The 5,806-nt window shown below is 38.1% G+C and overlaps 1 pseudogene; it reads right to left on the bottom strand.

Annotated features, from left to right (window-relative positions):
* Window positions 1-329: 329 nt before the first annotated feature.
* On the bottom strand, window positions 330-836 carry LOC110213586 (small ribosomal subunit protein eS19 pseudogene; annotated as a pseudogene).
* Window positions 837-5,806: the final 4,970 nt, after the last annotated feature.

Below are 5,806 nucleotides of genomic sequence, written 5' to 3'. Positions count from 1 at the left end.
ATACACATGTTGCTCCTCTAGTCCTTTAGGAAAGAGTATAGGCAACCAGCTATGGCCAGTTCTATACTCCTAAAAATCACCTGGGGCAGAGACTGAGGTCAGTGAAATGTGAATTCCCCATTGTGAGAGAAGGCTAGTAAAAAGACTGAAATTACCAAAGATCTCAGCATAAGCAGATAAACCAATAGGGAAGATAAAAACAACAGAAAGAAATATGCCCTCCAAGTCAGATAAATGAGTCCAGATATCTATGAATAAATATTGCAAGACAAAGGAAATTTATTCAACACCTGATGAGTCAGAGGACCTTATGGATTCTCAGAAGCACATGTAACCACAAAAGTATATATTTTTTTTAATGAATAGGTAATTTATTAATGAATCTGGTGTGGTTTGTCCTAATGTTTCTTTTTGGCAGCTGCCACCTGTCCAGCAGTTCTGTCCAGGTCTCTCTGTCCCTGAGGTGTCAGCTTCCAGCCCCCATCCTGGTCCTTCTCCACCATCTTGAGGCCTTCCAGGGCTTGCAGGACCCTTCAGGCCGTGCTCTTGGAGCCTCTGCTGAAGTCACTGGGCATGACCCCATTGCACTGGCACCCACTGCAGATCTTGGTCATGGATCCCACACCGGCAGCACTGTGGAGATACAGGTGACAGGCTGTGAAGGCTGCCCGGGTATAGAACCAGTTCTCATCATGGGGCACCAGCTCCTTATGTTTGGCCAGCTTAACCATGTCCACCCATTTGGGAACTTTCAGCTTCCCTGACTTTTTCAGGAAGGTGGCCAGGGCTGGGACGAACTCCTGCTGGTTCATGTCCTTCACCGTGACTCTGGGCATCGCGCAGCCAGCCAGGGGAAAGGACAACCAAAGAATATTCTTGAATGGTTTAAAAGAGAAATAAGAGTTGTGAAAGCAGATTTTATGTCTTGCACAGCAGAAATTACTGGCAGAATAGAAAAACTTGAATCTAAGTTGGTGGTAAAGCTCCCCAAAGAAACAAAAGGAAGAACAACTGATTGGGAATGCAAAAGGATGATTGGAAGAAGAGAAACAAAAAGAAAACAAGGAAAATATTGATCTCAAAGACAGGACGTATAGAAACAATTTAAGGATTATTGATCTCCCAGAAGAACAGGACAAGTCTAAAAATCTAAATACCATAATGTAAGAACTTCTGACCACAAAAAATAAAGGACCAATTGAAAGAATCCACAGATCACCTCCAGAAGACATTCAACTTTTTTTTTTACTTAATGATATAGAATGTACCATTATACATTACATTAGATTTAAAGTCAGAGGACCTATGTTCATATCCTGACTCAGCTACTTGCTGTCTGTGTAACCTTGGGCAAACCACTTAACCTCTCTGGGCCTCAGTTTCCTTATCTGTAAAATGAGAATAGACTAGATAACATTTAAGGTCTCTTCTAGCTTTAAATCTATGATCCTACAATTTTATGATACCATGACATAAATGTTGTAGAACTATATCTTATAAACTATCGCCTATAGAACTAAGTTCAAACTCTTTAGCCCGGCCTTCAAGGCCCTCCATAACTACTACAATTTTACCCTCCCAACTTTATCTCTCACTATTCTTCTCCATGTACTCTACGGTCTCAGTAAATGGGAGGCCCTGCAATATTTCCCAACTCTGTGCCACTGTCCATAACTGTTCTTTATTTCTCCATCTGGTAGTGTCCTTTCTTCCTAACTACCTTGTATTTAACTATCTTTACTTAATTTGTATCTATTCTGTATATTCTTATGTAACAGGGCATGTTTAAAGCTTCCTTGCTTTCTCCTGGCTGACCATTTATGCTAGCTAGTGGTCAAGAGCCACACACAATGAAAAGGCATGGATGGATTGCAATCTGTACTGTTTAAAGGAATACTGATCTCAATGGATTATTTAACACAAAGCATCTCCCATAAATTTTGTGCCTAAATATGTACCTAACATAATGCTCTGCAGACAATAGGTGCTTAATAATGTTTGTTGAACGGAATTAAATGATAAGATCCTTAAAGGCAGTAACTATGTCTTCCATTTCTTCATATTTCAAGAATATTCATCACAGAGGCTTGCACACAGTAGGTACTAAATCAATGTCTGTGAGTTCATGTATTGATTGACTGTCCATTCAGGATGTATACAAGAAACATCCCTCCTCAGGGCAGGGCATATGATTATGGCTGCAGGTTGTGGTATAGAAGTAAATATTTTCTGGAACAGAATATATGTATATTTAATACCTGAAATTGTAACCCAGTTTTCCCATTCATTGTTCAAGTTTGGTTTAAGCGGCAATTTTGTCCTCACTTTTTTCAAAGACCATACCTAAGTTTTATTGTAATGTTTCAATGATATCATTACAACCCTGAAGGCCTGCCTATGGTGTTAAAACAGATATCTCAGTGCCACCTGCTGTCTTTTCTAGGGAAAAGAAATCAAGAAGGTCATCAACTGGCTTCATTTAATCTGCTGAACCGGAAATTCAATTGGCATTTTGGTTTTACTTTGCTTGAGTTAATCTTCAGCTTTGTAATTGCTGTATATTTTTTTGTTTATAAATGTTTCTTGCCCATTGGAATTTTATCACTTAAATTTGGTTTGATTATGCCATTAGCAATTTGCCTTTGAGATGAGAACTTTTTGTTTGTATCAGTTTTTCCCTTTGTTCTTTTGTGCTTCATCAAAATGCTGTATTTATTAAAGGCACCCATTGTATAGAATATTTTTGTTCAATGACTTGACTCTTTCTGCCAAGCTCTGTCAATTACAGTCTAGTTTGCTCTGTCCAACTCCCCACTGGACTAATCTCCATTTGGGTGTCTGATTATCAACTCAAATTCAGCATACGCCCAACTATAGTTCATAATAAGTGTTTGTTGAGTAAAGCATTGTGGGTAGGCAAAGAAAGAGTAATGATGTTTGCTTCCAGGAAGGTTACAGTCTAGTTGGAAGACAAGATATGAACATGTAAAAAAAGTGAATAATGCCATAACAGCAAAATCACAGTTCATAGAATTACTGGCCATTTAGTCCAACCCATAAGTAAACAGGAACACCTTTACAAAAGTTCAATACAGCAATGCAAAAGATTCCATTTAAATATATATATAACCGATTGTCAAGAAATAGTACATTAAATGCTATGAGAGTTCAGAAGAGAGTTATCACTGTTGGGTGGAATGATCTGAGAGGATTCCATGAGAAGAACATAATTTCTTTTTCTTTCTTTTTTTTTTTCAATTAGGGCCTTTTGTTTTTACATAATATGCATTTTGTATTATACTTCTTCATCTCTACCCTATTCATTGTAATAAGGAGACAAGGTGGCCCAGTGGATAGAGCACTGGACTTGGAGTTTTCAAATCTAGCCTCAGACACTTATCAGCTGTGTGATCCTGGGCAAGTGATTTAACCTCTGTCTGCCTCCATTTTCTCGTTTGCAACAGGGGATGATAATACAATCTACCTCTCAAACTTGTTCTAAGGATAAAATGAATAGCATTCATAAAGTAGGTTGCAAACTTGAAAGTGCTATGTAAATGCTAGTATTACGAACAAATATATTTTTTAAAAGTTCAGAAAAATTATCCAATAAATCAGCCACATCTGATGTGTTCTAATATCGTACATTGATATCCTCCTGCTTCTATAATGAAAGGAAAGAGACACATTTTCTTAATTTTTCTTTGGTGCTTAAACTTAATCATTATAATTATATAACATTCTATTTTATTTTATTATTTTTTTCATTTTCTATTTTGGACTCATTGTATATATTATTTTTCTGGTTCTGCTTACTTCACTCTGTATCACTTCATGTATCTGTCTTGCCATGCTTCTCTGAATTCTTTATATACAGTTTGTTTAGCCATTCCCCAATTGGTGGACAACTACTTTGTTTCTATTTTGCTGCTGTGAAAAAGGGAGCCATTTTGAATATTTTGGAGTAAATAGGACCTTTCTTTCTGTCTCCACTTGCCTGGAAAATATGACTGTGGGATCTCCAGGCTAAATGGTATAAACACCTTTTTTTTTTTAAAAGCATAATTCCAAATTGCTTCCAGAATAATTGGAGTAATGCATCCTCTGATCCTGTGAACTCAGAACTCAACCAATGTGTCTTAGTGTGCCTGGAACCCCTTCAACATAGCCATCTTTGCCAGTTTGCTGGATATGAAGTGAAGGCTCAGAACAGTTTCAATCTGCATTTCACTTACTATTAGTGGTTTAGAGCAGTCTTTCATATGGTTGTTAATAGTTTGTAATTCTTTTGAGAATAATTGGGTTATATCTTTTAACCACATTTCCATTGGGGAATGTCCTTTGAGGACTTATGTGTTTGATTTCATTTCCTAGATGCTAGATCTTTGTCAGATGTATTTGTAGCAAAGCTTTTCCCTATTCAATAGTTTCCTTTTTATTCTCACTGTATTGATTTGTTAGGGCAAAAGCTTTTCAACTCCACATAATCAAAATTATCTGATTTGTCCTTAGCTTAGGTAAGAATTCTCCCTCTACCCATCATCCATTGTTGTGAAAGATATTTTATAATTAAGCTATTTTTTAAAAAATGTGTAGAATGTGGAGAGGGAGAGATGAGAAAAGTAGGCTCCAGTCACAACTACCATTCTAACAAAAAGGAAATGCTTCAGTAAAGATAAGTGAGATAAGCAATAGACAGTTAAGTCTTGGAACATGTATTTTCTTTTCCCTCCTTTCCTTTCTCTTTCTTCTTTCCTTTTTTCATTTTCTTTGTCCTTTTCTCCCTTCTCTTTTCCTTTCTTCCTCCCTCTTTATTTTTCTTCCTTTTTGTTTTTCCCTCATCTTTCTTCCTCTTCGTTCCTTCCTTCCTTCCTTTCTCTTTTCCTCTCCTTTCTTTGTCCTTCCCTCCTTTCTCTTTATCCTTCCTTCCTTTATTTTTCTTTGTCCTTCCCTCGTTTCTTTTCTTTCCTTCCTTCCTTTTCTTCTTTCCTTCCCTCCCTCCCAACCTTCCCAGTCACAGCCTGATTACAGAGGGCTTTTAAAATGCTAGGTTAAGGGGTTTTTATCTTCTTAAGACAGCAAGGAGTCACTGAAGGTTTTTAATCAGGGAAATGACATAGTCAGGCCTGTGCATTAGGAAGCTTATTTGGGACACTGCTGGGTGAATAAATGACTACGATTCAATGGCAGAGGCAGAGTGGTTGTTATGGAAAGAACATCGGATTTGGAATAAGAAGACTTAAAGGTGTCATTCATTCCACTCACTATTAGACAAGTCACTACATCTCTCAGTCTCACTCTTCTCAACTACGTAAGGCAGTGTGTGGGACTTCGGGGAGGTGACAGGGATGATGATGATGATGATGATAAACATCGTCAGGGCTGTGATAAAGAAGCACTACATGCTATTAAGAGTTTTGTTTTTTAAATTTTAGCTATGAGTCCTAGCTTCCTGAGCTGCAGCTAGTCTGAGGACCTGGATTTTAAACCTCATTTGAATCACCTGTGACCTCTCCGAGCCTCAGTTTCCTCATCTGCAAAATGAGTGTGTTGTTTTAGCTGATCTCTAAAGGCCCTAAATTTTTAATCCTATGATAACAGAAAGGCAGAAACTGTAGCGTAAAGCTTAGAGAACCCGGATCCAGGGTTCCTTCATGAGTGTCTCGGTTACATTACACAGAATTTCCATATATCCAGAACTCTTTCCCAGCCCCAATTTATGTCCAGTAGGTGGCAGCCACCCCTTCTGCTGTCCCGGCAGTAAGCTCCAAGGCCCAGAGTGCGTCAAGGCCGGGGCTGACTGCGG

The sequence above is a fragment of the Phascolarctos cinereus genome, unplaced genomic scaffold (genome assembly GCF_003287225.1).
Source record: "Phascolarctos cinereus isolate Bilbo 61053 unplaced genomic scaffold, phaCin_HiC Scaffold_5;HRSCAF=322, whole genome shotgun sequence".
Lineage (NCBI taxonomy): Eukaryota > Metazoa > Chordata > Mammalia > Diprotodontia > Phascolarctidae > Phascolarctos > Phascolarctos cinereus.
This window is presented reverse-complemented; position numbering and strand designations above follow the sequence as displayed.